General features: G+C 37.1%; 1 pseudogene; it reads left to right on the top strand.

Annotated features, from left to right (window-relative positions):
• Positions 1-15,467: 15,467 nt before the first annotated feature.
• On the top strand, positions 15,468-16,163 carry LOC118834304 (annotated as a pseudogene).
• The last annotated feature ends 2,333 nt before the right edge of the window (positions 16,164-18,496 follow it).

Here is an 18,496-nt window from a genome sequence, read left to right as displayed (position 1 = left end):
CAGTCATGCACCCTCTTCCTCCTCATTTTGTTCTTCTTCTTCTTTGTCTCCTTGTTCCTTCATCACATGTGGTCCCTTTGTCCACATGGGGAGTCATACCCTTACATATGGGTACTCTGTCCAAAGGAATATAATTTTTGGTTGCTTATATTTCATAAAATATCTAGGGGTTTGGGGGCTAGAGTTTTTAAATTTTCTATTTATTTATTTTATCATTTTTTTCAAAGAGCTGGGACAATTCTTTTTCTTATGTAATTTTCATTTATGATTTTTTGAATTATAGCTCTGAAAAAAGCAGACTTGGCTACACCTTTAACCCAAATCACTTTGGCTTTCATTGAATGACCAATAACCAGTCCTAGCCCAAGCCTCTCTAGCTCATTGTTTGTGTTTTGATGGCTCAGAGTGAGTGTAAATAACAATTGTTTTCTGTTCTGTCGGGAATTCTGAGGGTCATCCCCTCCCAGATTGATTCTTTTGTGGCAAACTAGGCCATCTTTCTGTCTCAATTCTTACCTAGCCCTTAATCACCAAATGGGCATTGACTTAGATGAACTGAGACCTCAGGAAAACCTTAGCTTAAAAAGGCCAAGGTCAATCACTACATCATGAGCCATAGCCAGTCTCTGTGACTTTTGTCTTGCCACTGGACTACTATTTCTCAAGAGGAGTCCATGATGCTAATGACTTTGCACAGCTCTGCCTCACTTAAATCCAAATTCAAGACATCACCCTCATATTGTCATTGGTCCTCTTTGAGAATGAAGAACAAACCATGATAATATTATGGTCTTTCAGTTATGTGAGAAATGGTGGAAGCAGTTTTGTTTCCACAGAGTCGAAAGTATCTCCCCCCTCCCCCAGCTTTAGAGAAGAGACAAGGCTTCTGATTGGGTTACAGGTTAGAGGCTTGTACACATGCTTAAGGAGCTATTTGAAGGAGGCATGACCTGAGTAGTTCAGGGGGTTGCATCTGGTCAATGAGGAGCCAGGTGGGAGATTCGAATCAGGAGATAAGAAAAGCAATGGCATTTGTCTGAGTCCCTCATACTCCCCTTACTCTGTTCAGGGGATGCACCCATTTATTCAGGTGGAACAAATGTAAGATATAATTAAAATCTTCTTGGCCTTCCTACAAATAATGTTTATTCACAGACAATGTAAGTATTTTCCTAACAGTTACTTTACATTTTTTAAGATTCTCTCACTCCTTATCCTCTCTTCTCATTTAATATTTCCCCTTTCAGTTTTCTCCATCAGCTAGTACTGTTCTTTAGTTTATAAGTTTCATTTTTTTTGTTCCCCTTTCTAAAGGGGATTTTCTTCATCAAACATTTAATCTTTCTGTTTACTTTAGACTCTCATTCTCTGATTCTTGACCCCTAAAATTTTCTAGTCTCTCTTTTTTGTAGTCTTCATTCTATCATAGCTTCCAAACTATCCATTCTATGATCTCCCCTTGCTGCTTTCTGCCGCTGCCTTGTTGGCCTTTTCCGTTGTGCCTCATTGCCAGAGCAATTCAGCAATTCAACTATTACCACTACTACTGCTGCTGCTGCTCCTATTACTATATTTACTTTTATATAGTTCTTTCTATGTGCCAGACACTGTGCTAAGCACTTTATTATCTCATTCAATCCTTACAACAACCCTGGCAGGTGAGTTCTATTAGTAGTCTCATTTTATAGATGAGGAAACTGAGGCAACAAGTTAATTGACTTGCCCAGGGTCAGTTAGGTCCAGAACTCTATCCACTGTGCCCCCTCGCATTGCTCCGTGGTGGGATTCCTTCTCCACCACATTCCTGATTATGCAGCCCATCACTGATCTATACCTCCTTTGTTTTTTTACCTTTCTCCTACAGGTGCCTGAAAATCTCCTTCCTGTGTCCACTCTTCTACTTGCTAGTTGCCTCCAAAGGTTCCAGTTCTCCCTGCTCTCAGGACAAGTAGATGTTTCAAGCATCAAATACACCAGACTTCATCCAGAATAAAGTCCTCATCTTCCTTTCTGGCTCATGTCACTTTACTCTTAAGAACATTCATCAGTGGAACCCCCTCAGACCTCTAAAGTAAGACCTTCTTCTTTTCTTCCTCCTTTTCAATCTTTCCCCTTTGTTCCTCACCCAGTTTCCTGTGGACTCTTCTCTTCCTGAGATTGCAAAGATCACCTTCCCTTCATTACTAAGCCCTGGTTTGACCCCAGTGCAACACTAATCGATCTCTATCTTTTATTCCCCTCCCCTCCAACTATACATCCTCCCATGATGCAATTGTTTCTTGTGTGGAATTCCTATATCCCCAGGGAGATTAATAAGCTTCTTGAAGTAGTGTCAGGCAAGTCTTTGTTGACTGATTAATTTTTTGAAACCAAATTCAATCCAGCTGGTCACTGAAACTAGGCATATATTTTATATCCTGTATCAACAAAGAGAGCTGGAAAAGTCAGGGAAAACCTCTTTACTAGTCTGGCCTGAAGAGGGGGAGAATGATTGAGGATTTTTTTTATCTTTACATTACAAATTTGTTTGCCCTTTTGGAAGTAAAACACTAGCTGCCAAACAATGTTTTCCAAAGGTCACTTTGCCTTTAAAAACTGCCTCGGTGGTGAACTTTTGTTTCCTGGCTTATTTGCGAGGAATATTGCAATTGTCTAATATTGATGGTCATTTCACAAGAGATATTGTTCTTTATGTGGCCTAGTACTTGTGTATAATCCCCAAACCAATCTAACCTTTCTGTTAATTGCATTTTACACTGTCACTGGTTAAATCAGGCTCTTCTGCATATCCACATTCATGTAGAATTTAATGGAATTCAAATGTCATTACTGTACATAATACTTTATGACAAGGTCACTGACATCACACATCACCTAAAATTTACTTTTTGAAATACATTTCCCAGACTGAAAAGCAGCTGCTGTATACCTGATAGTCCCATTAAGTTTTATCTTCCCATGTCACAATTCTGTCAGCCCTTTTGAGCTTTAGTCACAAATACTCGATTTTTATCTGGTGTCCTACACAAGAAGCAGCCTTTCAAATGAAATTTATTTTTATTGATATGTTTTGTTTCTACATGGCTTTCATATTTAGTATATCTTTATATCTCTTCTTTTTACCCAGTGAACCTAGTATCAAAGAATAAAAAAAGAGAGAAAAGAGGCAGTTCAGCAAAACTAGCCAATGCTTTGACTCAAACTGTTTGTATAGACAATATTTTATATCTACAGTTTTTCTATTGCAGACTATATTTTATCAGTCCTACAAAGAAGGGAGGGAACTGCATTGTCTTATGCTTTCTTTGATGATAATCTTGGTCATTACAACTTCATAGTATTCAGTTTCTTTTTTGTTATTGTGGTTGTTGCTCTGTCCATTTTTGTTGTTATCGTGTGCATTATTTTCTTGATTCTACTTCACTCTGCATCGGTTCATGTAAGTCTCCAACTTTTTAGAATTTTTCGTAGCTGTTTAGCATAGTGATAGGCTAACATTTATGTGGAGCTTTCTATGTACTAAATACTCTATAATTATTTTCTCTTTTGATCCTCATTTTGCATATGAGGAAACTGAGGCAAACAGAGGTTATGTGAATTGCCCAGGGTCTCAGAGTTGGTAGGTGTCTAAGGCCTTATTTGAACTCAGATCTTTCTGACTCCAGGCCTTGGGCTCTATCATTGTACTATCTAGATACCCTACATTTTGTTTAGTCTTCCTATAATAGATTTTTGCGTGCATCATGAACTCCTTTGGAAATTCTGGTAAAAGCTTTGGACCCCTTCTCATAATAATATTTTAAATGTATAAAAAAGTTTACACAGGATTGAGAAAGAAATCCATTACATTCAAATATAGTTATTGAAATAACCAATTCATGGACCCTTTTGTTTTAAATAAGTATCTATGTTGTTTCCAGTTATTTGATATCACAAAAATGTTGTTATCAAAATTTCGTTGTACTTCAGATCTTTCTGTTTTTCCCCTCCTTGGTGGTATATGTGTAGCAATAGAATTATAAGAGTATAGACATATCAGCCACTCATCACATAATTCCAAATGTAACATATTTAGTGAATGATAATAGGAGATGTTCAATGTTTCTTTTCCCTCAGTCCTTAAAAATAATGAACATGCTGTTGACATGAATATTTAGTGTGTCAGAAAATGGAGCTTGTAATTCCTTATGACCTTCACAAAAAAAGAGACTCCTTCTTCCTTATTTTCCCATTACTGTCAATAGTACTATTACATTCTTTTCTTCTAGGCTCACAATCTGGTGATATAACTGCCCTCCCAGGAGAACTTAAATGTTAGGAGTAGAAAATCACTTCTATTACACATACAATTTTCCAATGCTTTGCTGGCACTGAGTGGTGCATAAGTGACTACTAAATGAATGCTACTATTCCAGACAGCATGGTATGGTAGAAAGATCACTAAATTGGAAATCTGGAGACCTAGGTTCCATTTGGATCCCTTTTATTTTTCAGCAGTATAATCTTGGGCAAATAGTCACTATACCTCATTGGGCTTCATTTAACTTTTCTGTAAATGGAGTTTGATTCCATGATCTTTGACTATTCTTTCAGCTTGAATGTTCTAAGGCAATTTGACTGAATTAAATGTTGTGGACGAATGGTCAAAATGATTGGTCATATAGAAACAGCCCCAAATAGCCCAGTCTTGGTCCCGCTAGGAAGAATGGAAAACTTTGTATGCATTTTTTCCTACCTGCATTAGCATCTGTGCCTCATGGAGCTAACGGTCTGGAATTGAGGATGGGATAGAAATCATATAGCTCAAAATTGTCCCATCTGTAGCAAGAAGCTAAGGAGAAACAGAAAAAGGAATCAAGATGGCTGAACAAGTGTTTTCCTTAAGAACTTAAACCCTTAACACCTTAATCTACAACAGCAACGAAACAAGAAAATAAGTAAGAAAATAACACCAATTAAAAGGAATAGAAAAAAATCATTTATAAACCATTCACCCTCTCTTTTCAAGCCTATGCCATAGAACATAGCCTATTCCAGACTTTTATCCTTCTTCCCTCACCTGAATTATCACCAACTTAGCACCATGTTCTAGGCCCCACAGATTCTGAGCCTTCTTTTCCAGCCCTTACCCCTGAATACAGTCAGATTTTGCCTGAACTAAAGTCCTCCACTTTACCTTACCCTACCTCCTCATATTCTAAACTTGACTTCTTTTTTTTCTATACTTCTCTAACCTACTTTGGTCTAGAGATCCTGTTTTTTATCAGCATCCCTCAAATCCTGGCTTGGCTTAGTCCATCCTACTGGTACCAACAAACTAGGCTCAGACCCATTCTAGGATCTGAGCTTTTCAATAGTTGAAGACGGTCTTTTGCACAAACCTTATTCCAAGTCCCACATAGCTAATAGGGAGGTCCATCCAGCCAAAATGCCCCAGGCTAGCTCTTCCTCATAACTCTTGAAGTGAAGCCATTTACCTCTCATATCCATTCCTAACCCATGCCTTTCAGCTTGGCAATAAAGCCATTAAGGAAAGAGAGGGAAGGTTCTGGGGGCTAGTAAATAACAGCCAATAAGAATTGTATATAGAGATGGATAAATTTGGATAAGGTGAACTTTAATGGTAGAGCCATTCCTAAATGATTACAGCAGAGGAAAAATCTGGAAATGGCAATGAGAACCAAGGAATATTCTGATTCCTGCACTGGCACCAGTATACTTAGGGGTATGAGAGATTTTTGGCTACTTCTCACTCAGAAAGGTGGAAGATGAGGGGATGGGGGACCAAAAAAAGAAAGCACAGACTTCTTAAATTTTAGGTTTCATTTTCTACTAAACAAATCAGAAAATATGATACAATTGTAGATAATAAGAGAGTCGTGGAGAAAAGATGTATTAACACACTGTTGGTGGAGCTGTTAATTAGTCCAATCATTTTGGAAAATATTTTGCTATTATATGAGAAAAGTCACTAAAATGTTCTAACACCCAGTCCTGGAAACCCACTCCTGGAAATATTCCCAAAGATGTCAGTTGGTCAATAAGCACCTCATGTTCCAGACACAAAAAAAGAAAAGCATATGTAGCAAAATATTTGTAATAGCACTCTTAGTGGTACCAAAACAACAAAAAAACAAACAAATAAAGAAAACACTGGAAGTAAAATCAGTGACCATTTATTGCAGAATTAATGAATAAATTATGGTATATGAATGTAATGGAACACTATTGAACTGTAAGCTCTAATACATATGAAAAATTCAGAGAATTATGAAAAAATTTGTATCAACTGATGCACAACAATGAGACACCACTATATATAGTGACCAAACAATGTGAACATAAAGAAAACTAAAATATTGATAAACTGATTAGTTTCATTCATCAGCCTTGGCCACAGATAAAACAGTAGTATGTATATTCCCAAAGACATGAGAGGCTTTTTAAGCATGGGATGTCTTGTGTACTGTAAGATGTGGCTGCTTTGTTTTGTTGAGTTTTAATCAAATTTATTTTTCTTTCAGGGAGAGAATGAAAAGTATGGTGTGAATACTGGGAAATAATTATAAATATATATACACACACATATACACATATATATGTATAAGTAAAGGTGTAAAAGTTATTTTGGGGGAGAGGGAACAAAAAGAGAAAATCCTAATACCAAAGTATAGGAACTCATTTTCTTTATTCCTATTTCATATGCACACACACAAATATTCATACATATATTTTAAATTCTGAATTTAATAAATACCATGAAACCATTTCCATATATAAGAAAAGATTTTTGTCATTCAGTCATGTCTCACCCTTTGTGACCATATTTGTGGTTTTCTTGGCAAAAACACTGGACTGGTTTGCCATTTCCTTCTCCAGCTCATTTTACAGATGAGGAAACTGAGGCAAGCAAGGTTAAGTCATTTCCCAGAGTCACACAGCTAGTAGTGCCTGAAGCCAAATTTGAACTCAGAAATACTAATCATCCTGACTCCAGGCCTGGCACTCTATCCACTCTGCCACCTAGTGTCCCTATGAAAAAATAAAAAGGAACCTGTCACAAATCTATCTATTGTGTGGTTTGCTTTAATATATATATATGATATGTTTATATTCTTAATGATCTCTGATTTCGAACCTAAACCTAGATATAGTGCAAGCTCTTCTTAGTGTTTTTTTCTCCTTGGTGATCAAGAAGCCATAGTTTTTTTTTCCTATTTACTAAGGACATTAGTTTACCATTGGTGAATTTTCTTGGTATTGACTAATCTATCATTCTTCATTCTTATAGTATCTGTGGATTTGAACTCTTACTCTTATCAATCCAATGTTAACTTTTGTAATTCTATTCTGGAAAAGAACCAGACTCCTGACTTGGCAAGACCTACATTGAGCCTTGATGAGGCAGAGGAAACTTACCATGACAATATACATTAATTCAATGTTTCTCAGCAGTTGTGGCTTGCAGAAGATTAAATTGAGATCTCCAATTAATTCAGTTACTTGTTCTATAGTATTGGGTATTTCAACATACAAGTTAAGAAGGAAACCAAAGTCAATAGACTTCTGTCTCAGTTTTTCTTCCATAGTCTTAGCCTGCTATTCAACTCCAAACAACAGATATCAAATTATGGAATATCAGTATTACTGATTCCCCATATCATCCTAAGTAATTCTGTTCCTTCTTGTATTTCAACTTTCTATTGTTAAATTGAAAAAAAAATTAGTTAATGTAATCACAGAAGCATAGAGTCACTGGATTGCAACATTTTAGAGTTGGAAAGGTCATTCAAAACTAATATATCCCACCATGACACACCTGGCAAATAGCCTTCAGAAACTGCTTAGAAGCTTTGCATGATATCAAGCCTAAATTTGTTTTTTTATTACTTTCATCTATTGCTTCTGTTTCTATTTTCTGAGGCCAAATATAATAATAACTCATCCACATGATAGTCTTTTAAACATCCAAAAGAGTTATCTAAGTTTCATTTTCTCCCCTTTAAACATATACATTTCCCACTGGCTGAGAGCTAGAATCTTGCAACCTTCCCTCAACCTATGAACACCATCTTCAGCATTATTATTATTATTTTTACTATTATTATTATTTTGCTTTTACTTGTCGTCTATGTTCATTTGAGTTTCAGAAAACAGGATGAGTATCCTGTTTACTTGTCCAGTTGTAACATTTTAGGTGCCATAGTTTAAGAAGGACATTACTAAGATGAAATTAATCCAGTAGAATGCAAATGAAGATCATTTGAAGGAATTAGGGATGCTTGGCCTGGGGAAGAGAAGAGATTTAGGGGGTGCATAAGAGCCATCTTTAAGTATTTGGAGAATTGTAATGGGAAAAAAGTATTAAGCATGTTCTCTTTGGGCTTCAAATGGCAATGGAACCTGCAAAAATTAGATAGAAGTTTCAAAGATTTGAGATAAGTTAAAGCTCTCCAAAAATGGAACAGGACTTTCTGGGAGGTTATGGTTTTCTCTTCCTTGAGGGTCTTTATGTGGAAGCTGCATGACCACTTGTTTATACTGTAGTGGGGATTCTTTTCACTTATGGGTTGGACTTAGTCCTTTCTAGCTCTCAAATTCTTCATGTCTATGGTAGGGGAAAGAGAGGGATTTCCTTGTTATCCATCTGTCATTTATTCTTCAATTGCTATTAAAATCAGTGAGGATTAAGGATTATTTACTCAAGGAAAATAGACCATAATTTTATTAAGTCTTATATATACTTTTAGATGAAACAGCTAATCACATAGTCAAGGAAACCTAGATATTGTATTCTCTCCTCATTTCTGCCACATCATATCATGAACTCAAGAGTCTTCATTTTGCTCATTACTATACATTCAAGAAGAAATCATTTCATTTGATAACTTGTTATTGAAAATGAAAGTCATAGCTGCATTATTAATGTGCATAGACAATGTAATTGATTTTTCTAAAATATTTAAGGAAAAGTTGATGATAATAGCAAAACTCTCCTCTTCAAATAAATGTTTGATGGATGTTTGCCAGTGCTTGGTTATGTAAACTGAGACCTCAGTAGAAGAATTTATTATAATGGTATTTCAACTAAAGATCTGTTTTGTTTACTGCCATATATGATTTTATTTTAGATGATTATTTAAGTAGATTGAAAATTCTTTAAGATTTAGAGCCTATTAAATGTAGTCTCAGTTGGAAAAAGAAACATTTTAGAAAGCTGGAGCAGGGAGTAGATTAGAAATTACTTCTGCAATGCATTTAAAGGAAAATATACTATTTTGAAGCAGCTAACAACTAATATAATATTGTGCTGAAACAGTTTTGAGTGTATAAAATGGTAGATAGATGTTTCTCAGACTTAGATCAGGATTTTCTAGGATCCCTTTGATCCCTGCAGGGATTTTTCAGAGAATTATGAAGTCTCAACATACAAATTTCTAAACAATTCCACATAGGTCACACCTCAGTAGGTAATAAATATTAATCAACTGTCTCTGTGGTGGAGGTAGTAGCAGTAGTGGCAACCTATTGCTACAAGAAAATATTGAGCTGTCCAAAACACTCACTTCAATATACAGATAGTGGTTCTATTTGCAATACAAATTTTAGAGGTGTGGATCTGGTATTGTGTAATCGAGAGATATGGAAACAGAATCATAGAATTGAGAGTTGTCAGGAACAGCATGGCAATCTAGTCCAAACTATACCTTAAAAACATCTTCACTACAGCACACCTTAGAATTGATTATCCAGCCATAGTTCGAAGGGGAAATAACACAGTCAGATCTAAGCTTTAGAAACAGTAATTTGACAGCTGAATAAAGGACAGACTCTGATATGAAGAGACTTGTGGCAGGACCAACCAGTAACTATTGCAAGAGTCCAGGTATGAAGTGATGAGGGCTTGTACCAAGGTGTTGACAGTATCAGAGGACAGAAGGAGGTATATTCAAGAGATATTATGATGGTAAAATTGACAGAACTAGCCAACAGTTTGGATATGAGAGGTGAGAGAGGATGAGGAAATGAAAATGACAACAAAATTATAATCCTGGAAGAGTAGGGCAATAGTAATTCCTTTGACAGTAATAAGAATATTTACAAAGTGGGTTCAGATTTGACATGTACATTTTTACATATTTATGTTACATCCAGTCTGAAATGTTGTAACAACAGTGTTGCTAGCAGCTGCTGTCGGGGTGTAAGACCAATAACATCAGCACACAGGAGGGCTGCAAGCATAGGTTCTTTGATCTGCTTTTCTAAGGAAAGCGACTTTAAGGGGTATACAATCTCACTTTAATCAAACATACATATACCATTCACTTAGTTCAGGGGAAAAAGTCAGTACCCTGAACTTCAGAGAAAAATACAAACTGAAATAGCAAGCAGGAATTATAAACAGAGCAATATAACACAAATCAACAGACAAGCTTCTATCTGTCTGATGAAAGCTATACATACATAGTTACCAGAGGGAGAAGCACCAACATCTGGGTTTTCAAAGCTGGGGGGCTCCTTAATGACCCAGAGTCTCCACACCAACACTCTTCCAATGAGTGAACCCCAAGCAAAATACTAACCTCAGAGTATATATACCATTTTTTCAGGGTCAGAACACTTCACACCTCTTGAAGGCATCACACCTCTCAAGGTTTTCACACCTCTTGTGACCTAACTAGCAAAAGGGTGTGGGCCTTCCTACAAACAAAGGCAAGACTCAATCAAAGCCACTTTATTGCCTCTCAGCACTCCAAAACAAAAGACAACAAAAAGTCCCACTTTGCTTGCCATTACAGACAGGCAGTTGGGGATATGAATTTGGTGAATAGAAGCCAGGTTAGAACTTGAGAAATACATTTAAGAATCAACAATAAGGAGATGATAATTCATACAATAGTAGTGATATTACCAAATGAAATAGAAGAGAAATGGGCCTAGACAGAGCCCTGAGACCCAGCTTTAATAGGCATGATTTGAATGAAGATCTAGCAGAGGAGACTGAGAAATGGTGGTCAGACAGGTAGGCGGAGGACTAGGATAGAGTTGTCTCTAAGAAACCTAGAGAGGTTAAGAAAGATGAGGATTGGAATAAAAAGCCATGGGATTTGGGAATTAAGAGATTACTGGCAACTTTGGAGAGATCAGCTCTAGTTGAATGATGAAGTTGAAAACTAGACTGAAGAGGGTAAAGGAAACACTGTAAGCAATAAAACTGGAGGGATCAATTACAGACAGCCTTCTTAAGAATGTTTAGCCACAAGTTGTGGTATTTGAATATAATGGAATACTATTGTTCCATAGGAAATGGTGAGCAGGCAGACTTAAGAAAAACCTGAAAAGGCTTGCATGAACCAAAGCTGAGTGAAATGAACAGAATTAGGAGAACACTGTACAGAGTAACAGCAACATTGTGTGATGACTGCCGTGTGTTTAATATGATCATACATATATAGCCTATATCAGATTGCATACCAGCTTGGGGAGAGGGGAGTGGAAGGAGAGAGAGAAATTCAGAACTCAAAATCTTATAAAAGTGAATACTGAAAACTAAAAACAAATAAATAAAACATTAAAAAATGTTTAGCCACAAAAGGGAGGAAAGATAGAGGATTATAGTTAGTGAAGGTCCTTGGACGCACTCAGGTTTTTGAGGAAGTAAGTGACATGGGCATATTTGTAGCTAGTAGGTAAAAAGCTAGTTTTCTGAGAGAAATTGGAGACTAGTTAGGATGATGAAGAAGGCAATCTGCTAGAGAAGACAGGATGTCATGTTTCATTTCTGGGTGTAGAGGATGTGCCTTGTTAAGAAGAGCTACTGCTTTACTTGAGATGGGGGTGGGGGAGAAAGTGGTAAAAGGCATCAGGGTGATGTAAAATAAAGAGGCAGGGAGAAGGAAGAGCTTTCAGAGAATGCCCTCAAGTGGTAAAATTCTCAAGCTGGAGGGTGAAGAGAAGAGAAGCCATAGGAGATTTGAGAGGAATAAAACGATTTGGAAAAGCTACTGTGATGAATAGGATATTGAACAGATTAGGGGGATTTAAAAGGATGTCTTAACATAGTGAGGGACAATTGAGATAATGTACCACAAATTTGTAGTCAATCTAGTCAGTATGCTTTTAAATTTTCCTCTAGCTTCATTCTGGAGGCTGTGAGTAGCACCAAAGGCTATAACTATTAGAGTCATCAAGGATTAGTTTTGGCAAGGCAAGATCACAGAGATCACAAGGAGACAAGTGAATGGAGAGAAGAGGACAGTATAGAGTTGAATCAATTACCAAAAATCTAGATGGTGAGGGGGTGATGGCCTGGTGAAAATGATTCTGATATGCAGTTACTCAAAGATCCCACCAACCTGAGACAAAGACATTAGCACCTTCCCTTGATTTTAGAATTGACTATGTCCTTGACTAGCCTAGAACCTAGTTCCTATTGAGTAGCTGAAAGAGGAGGACCCTAGATTTTCTGGCTACCCTAGTGCTCGTGGCTCAAACCTGGGGGATTAGCTGCCTCCAGGGTCCTCAACAGTGACTTCCTTCAGTTTTGCTGGGTCCTAGGAAAGCTCCCATTGAGGTTGGAGAAATGGCTTTCTAGCTGCACCTGGCCCATTAACACACGGGATGGAGAGGGGGTAAGGGAGGAAATGGGTATGTAGAGAGCATGCAACTTCCATGAAAACTACCCACCTGTTGTCACAAACTTTGAAGCCTTGTCTCAGCCCCTCAAAGACCTGCCCACTTGCTGACACTAATCCTTAGATAATGACACAGCAACTAGCAGCCTGGCCCACCCATTATATTTGACATATGACCAAACAGAAGCCACTTTCTCCAGGCACTCCTACCACCTACTACCAAGGTGGTAGAGATACAGGATCCCTTGTCAGCAGGACTGAGTCATGTCCGTGGTATTTTGTAAATATACATATATTAGGGGGTTAATGATGAAAAAATTCACTGTTAGAATTGCATGATGAAAAAAGTTTAGGGACCATTACTTTAGGGAAAAACCAGAGGATATAGATATTTTCTTTTTCCCATGCTAAAGCTATAGGCGCAGCAATGGCTTATTAACTATTGTTCTAACATAAATTTGATCTTTAGTCTAACTTAAAATATCAAAGACATGTGCTATTAGAAAAACAGAATTATTTTTCCACCTGAGGATTTATATTTTAAACCAGGCTAAGGTTTGACTAAGCATGGACTTTTGTCTTTTATTGAGTAGCCTTATAGATAAAAGTTCACTGCTATTGATCTTATTGCTTTCTTCCTTCTCCGTAGCTGAGAGTCTTTTGTTTGTCTGCTTTTTACCTAATGATACTTCTTAACCATCAGTCCTCCACAAGGAAAGACTAAAATTGTATCATATTAAAACAGTAGGGTTCTGTTTAGTAGTATGCAACTAGAGAACCTGTAACAAATTACTAAAAAGAATTCACAATATTTTAAACTGTGAATATTAAAGGAGTGATTGATAACAGTTAGTGTGTCACATTCCTTCTTGGCAGAAATGATAAATGTTTGGTAAATGACTGTTTTCAGCAGGGGGAAAACATTAACTCGATCATTAGCTAGGCCATTGAACCACTTTCATTTGATTCTGTAGTTATTCTCCATATTACGAACAGGAATGAAAAATTAATGTCCTTTGTGTTCTAAGTGAAAAAATAGTTTTTACCACCATAAAGCTAACTTTTAGAAGTAGGCAGCAAATCTACTTTTTGTGCCTCCAGACAACCAACATTTTTCAGACAGGAAAAGTTTAACATGTGCTCCTTTTTCTCCCATCTACTCCTCCATCCCTCCATTACTCTCTTCTGAACTCTCATTCATCTGGCTTGTGATCTCATCATTCAACTGAACTTTCTCCCAAAGATCTCTTAATCAAGAAATTTTATGTCCTCTTCTCAGTCTTCATCTTTCTTGACTTCTTTGGAGACTGAACCTGTTGATCACTTTTTTTGATGGGATACTTTTTTGGAGAACCTTCTCTAGGTTTTTGTGGCACTGACATCTTTTCAGTCTCCATTGCTGGATCTTCATCCAGGTTGTCCCTGGATTTATTGTGAAAAACTCCCAAAGCTCATTTCCTCTCTTTGATTTGTCTCAGTTGATGATCTTATCATCTCCCAATAATTCAGTAAGCATCTCTATGGAGATGATTCTTAGGTCTATTTATCTAGCCTTAACTTCACTCTTCACTGACAGTATCACATCTTCGACTGACTATTGTATATCTTTAATTGGATATTCTGTAGACATCTTAGTAATATATCCAAAGTTTAACTAATTCCCCCCCCAACCTTTCTCTCTTCTAAGTTTCTCTATTACTTTTAAGAGAACGACAATCTTCCTAGTCACCTAAGCTTACAACCTATGTTATACTGGACTCCCACATAGTGAGTCTTTTGTCAAGTCCTGTTGTTCCTATCTTCTTAATATTTCTCTTACAAGTCCCCTTCTCTCTTCCGACACATCATCCACCATGTTTGAAGACCTCATAACTTCACACTTGAAATACTGCAATAACCTCCTGTTTGGTCTTTCTTTCTCAAGATGCTTCCTACTCCAGGCCATCCTTCATTCAAATACCAGAGTGATCTTCCTAAATTCAGGTTTTATTATGTTATTCTCTCTCACATACCTTCCCCCCTCCACCACCACACACACATTCTCAATAAACTCAAGTGGTTCTCTATTACTTCCAGGATCAAATATTAAAATACTTTGTCATTTAAAGCCATTTCAAGCTGGCCCCTTTCCATTTCTCTAGTCTTTTACCATTCTCCATCCTCCCTCACAGCATACATACAGTGACAGTGACCTTCTTGCTGTTCATCTCTTCAGGACCACCCAAGCTACCTCAGCTCTATTGTGCCTAAGATAGAGAGGCAAAAATCTTTCCCTGTTATGACCGGCTGAATAGTTTCCACATCCGAGATTCTCTCATGGAAATGAATTTGAAACAGAATGAAAGGCAAACTAAGGAAGCAAAATCATTATTCTCCATTTATCTAGCCTACATTCTTATCTTTATTAAGCATATGTCTTTTTTAAACTTTTTTCTTTTTGTAATTTTAATTTTTAATTTATTAAATCAAGCATTTCCATAACAGTATAATGAATAGATGATCACACATGAAACTGCAAATCTACCCTGAACAACTTGTTATTCCTTTCAAATACACAACAAAATTACCCTGTAAATTTCTTTTCTTTCTCCACCCCCTACCCTAGAGATGGCTACAATTAGAGCCAAATAGATAAATAGATGTGTATCTCTATCTCTATTTCTATCTATATCGTATCTGTCTCTCTCTCTCTCTCTCTCTCTCTCTCTCTCTCTCTCTCTCTCTCTCTTTCTCTCTCTCTCTCTCTCTCTCTCTCTCTCTCTCGATCCATCCCAGCCCTGCCCTGCCATGCTCAGGGTCAGGCTAAGCAGCAGCCGCTGCGGCACTGAGAAGATGAGCTTCTCACTGCTCCTGCTCATTGTGGCGGTGGCGCTGTGGGATGAAGCTTCGGCTGACACAGGCAGCGTGCTGGGCAAAGGGCTCAAGATGCAGTACACCATGAGGCCTCTGCTCAAGTTTCAGATCTGTCTTTCCTGAGGCTATAGGCAGGTGTTTGAGAAGTACATGCGGGTTATTAGCCAGTGGTACCCAGACATCCGCATAGAGGGAGAGAATTACCTTCCTTCACCAATATATAGACACATAGCATCGTTCCTGTCAGTCTTCAAACTAGTATTAATAGGCTTAATAATTGTTGGCAAGGATCCTTTTCCTTTTGTTTTTTTTGGCATGCAGGCTCCAAGTATCTGGCAAGGGGGCCAAGAAAATAAGATCTATGCATGGTTTTCTTCCTAAGTAACATGATTGAGAACCAGTGTATGTCAACAGGTGCATTTGAGATAATACTAAATCATGTACCAGTATGGTCGAAACTGGAATCTGCTCACCTTCAATCCATGCAGCAGCTTGTTCAAATTCTTGACAATGAAATGAAACTCAAGGTGCATATGGATTCAATCCCACATCATTGATCATAGCCCCATCTTTCATCTCTGAAAACTCTTTTGCATTAATGGATTTTTGCGAGAGCAGGGTGATTGGCACCAATGAAGGACTGTACTGAAGACAGCATACTGTTAGTACAGACCAGATGCTTTATTTGCAGCCTTGTTGAACTTCTTGGAAAACCTCAATGCAAGACAGTCTTTGAGTGTTGGCATGTTCTGGAATACTGCACATTTATGGAGTGCAATGATACGGTATAGTTATATTTTTAAAGGGTTAATTCAGCCAATTAATTGTTTTAAAATATAGGCATTACTACTTGTAACTTCATTTCTTAGTCATGTTTGGATCTATCTGTACACAAACACATATATACATGTAAAATTATTCTACACACACTTCAATTTATCATTTCTTTCTCTGGATACAGATAGCATCTTTCTTCATATGTCCTTTATCGTTAATTTGGGTGTTTATAATAGTCAAATTAACTTATTTGCTCAAAGTTGTTCTTAAAACAACATTACTGTTACTATATACAATGCTGTGATGTTTAGCTCATTTTGTTCCTCATTATTTTGTTCAAGTCCTTCCATGTTTCTTTAAAATCACTCAGCTCATCATCTCTTACAGCACAGTAGCATTTCATCAAATCATACATCATAACTCGTTTAGCCATTCCACAATTGATAGCCATCTCCACAATTTCCAGTTCTTAACTACCACAATGAGAGCTGCTATAAACATTCCAGAACATATAGGTTCTTTTCTTTTTTCCCTAATCGTCTTCAGAAATAGACCAAGAGTGGTATTGCTGGAGCAAAGGGCTTAGGTAGTTTAATGACTCCTTGGGCATAATTCCAGACAAAGTATATATGTCTGTGGAAAAGCTTTATTGCTTTGATGCTAAATGTTGACCTGAGGCTACCACCAATTATCATTTAGAAATATTTAGCTTTCTGCTCTTTGGTCAGTTTGCATCTAAAAACTATTCTCACTTTTTGGGGGATGTTTTTAGTACCCTCCTCTTCCTCATTATTTATATCCTATTGAATGTTCAATTATTTTATTTGATGTTTAGGTTCAACTTTCTGGGATGTTAATTTGGGATGCCAGATATTTGATATTGTTCTAGAATAAGGAGAGGGACTGAACCTGTGATTTCATTGATAAAGAAGGATCACACATTCTCCCTTTTCTAATGCAGGATGGCAACTTTTCTAAAACTTATAAAAAAACTGATACGCAGTGAGGTTAAATGACTTGTCCTGAGTCACAATACTAGTAAGATTCAGGGGGGTGGGGCGGACTTGAATCCAGTTCTTCCTGACTCCAAGTCCAGTGCTCTATTATATACACAGAAAGCTGGGCTATAGTTATATGAAGATGCAGCTGTAGAGTTTGGATCTTCCCTCAAGAGGTCTTTTCTCAATAACTTTGTTTCAATGAAGAAAATTCCCCTTTGTTGTCCCAAGATGGTAAGACTAGCAGTGAGAGCAGATGATTGATGGATATAAGATATATTAAGAAATAAGGGAGTGACTTTCAAGTTTCATTCCTTGGATGACACCTTATTGTTGAGATATAAATGTTTATTACTATTATTATTATCAATATTAACATCATCATTATCATTATCATCATTACCCACAGAGTCCTTGAAGTACAACCTTGTAAGTGAAAATAGGATTTCAGTTCTCTTTTATGATGAGAAGAAATGCATGATAGTCAAATTGCTTCACCATACGGCAAAGTCCTATGGAGGAATTTTATGTTGATGGGCCTCCAAGTACCCATGTGGGAATCATAGATATTAAGTGGACTTTGTCACAGTGAGGAGTGATGACTTCCCTTTTAAGCCTCTAATCCTCAAATACCCCAATGTGATTATGGCACACAATAGAAACATAACCCTACAAGAATATTTTCCTTTTTATTCATCAAGAAATATGATCTTTCTATGATACAGCTGAGTGGTAAAGATAATTTTGATTTTAAAGCCAAATCATAGATTTAGATCATTGATTTAGAATCATGGAATTAGAGCTCTAATGTTAACCAAGCCAGGTGCTTTACAGATATGAAAACTGAGACCCAGAAAGGGGTCTGAAGACACAGTTCTGAGTCCTCTTTCGGCATCTTATTTGCCGTGCAACCTTGGAAGTGTTATTGAATACAACAAACATCTTTAATTACCTCTCATTTGAAAAACTCTCAACGTTTCTGTGCATTAGTTGCTTCATTTATAAAGTGGCTTAATAATTCTTGAAATACTTTTACCAAGTTTTTGTGATGATCAAACGAAGACAGATGACATATCGGCTTGAAAGCCTTAAAGCCAGGAAGACCTGGTTACAAGTCCTGCCTCAATATGACCCTGTGTAAGATGTTTTGCTTCTGAGTGCTTTAGGGGACCCTCTAAGATTATCCTTTGTAGAGAAGGTACATACTTCCAATGGCAGAGAGACGGTCCTTAC

The sequence above is a fragment of the Trichosurus vulpecula genome, chromosome 1, assembly GCF_011100635.1.
Source record: "Trichosurus vulpecula isolate mTriVul1 chromosome 1, mTriVul1.pri, whole genome shotgun sequence".
Lineage (NCBI taxonomy): Eukaryota > Metazoa > Chordata > Mammalia > Diprotodontia > Phalangeridae > Trichosurus > Trichosurus vulpecula.
The sequence above is the reverse complement of the archived record's forward strand: the minus strand, read 5'-3'. Positions and strand labels throughout refer to the sequence as shown.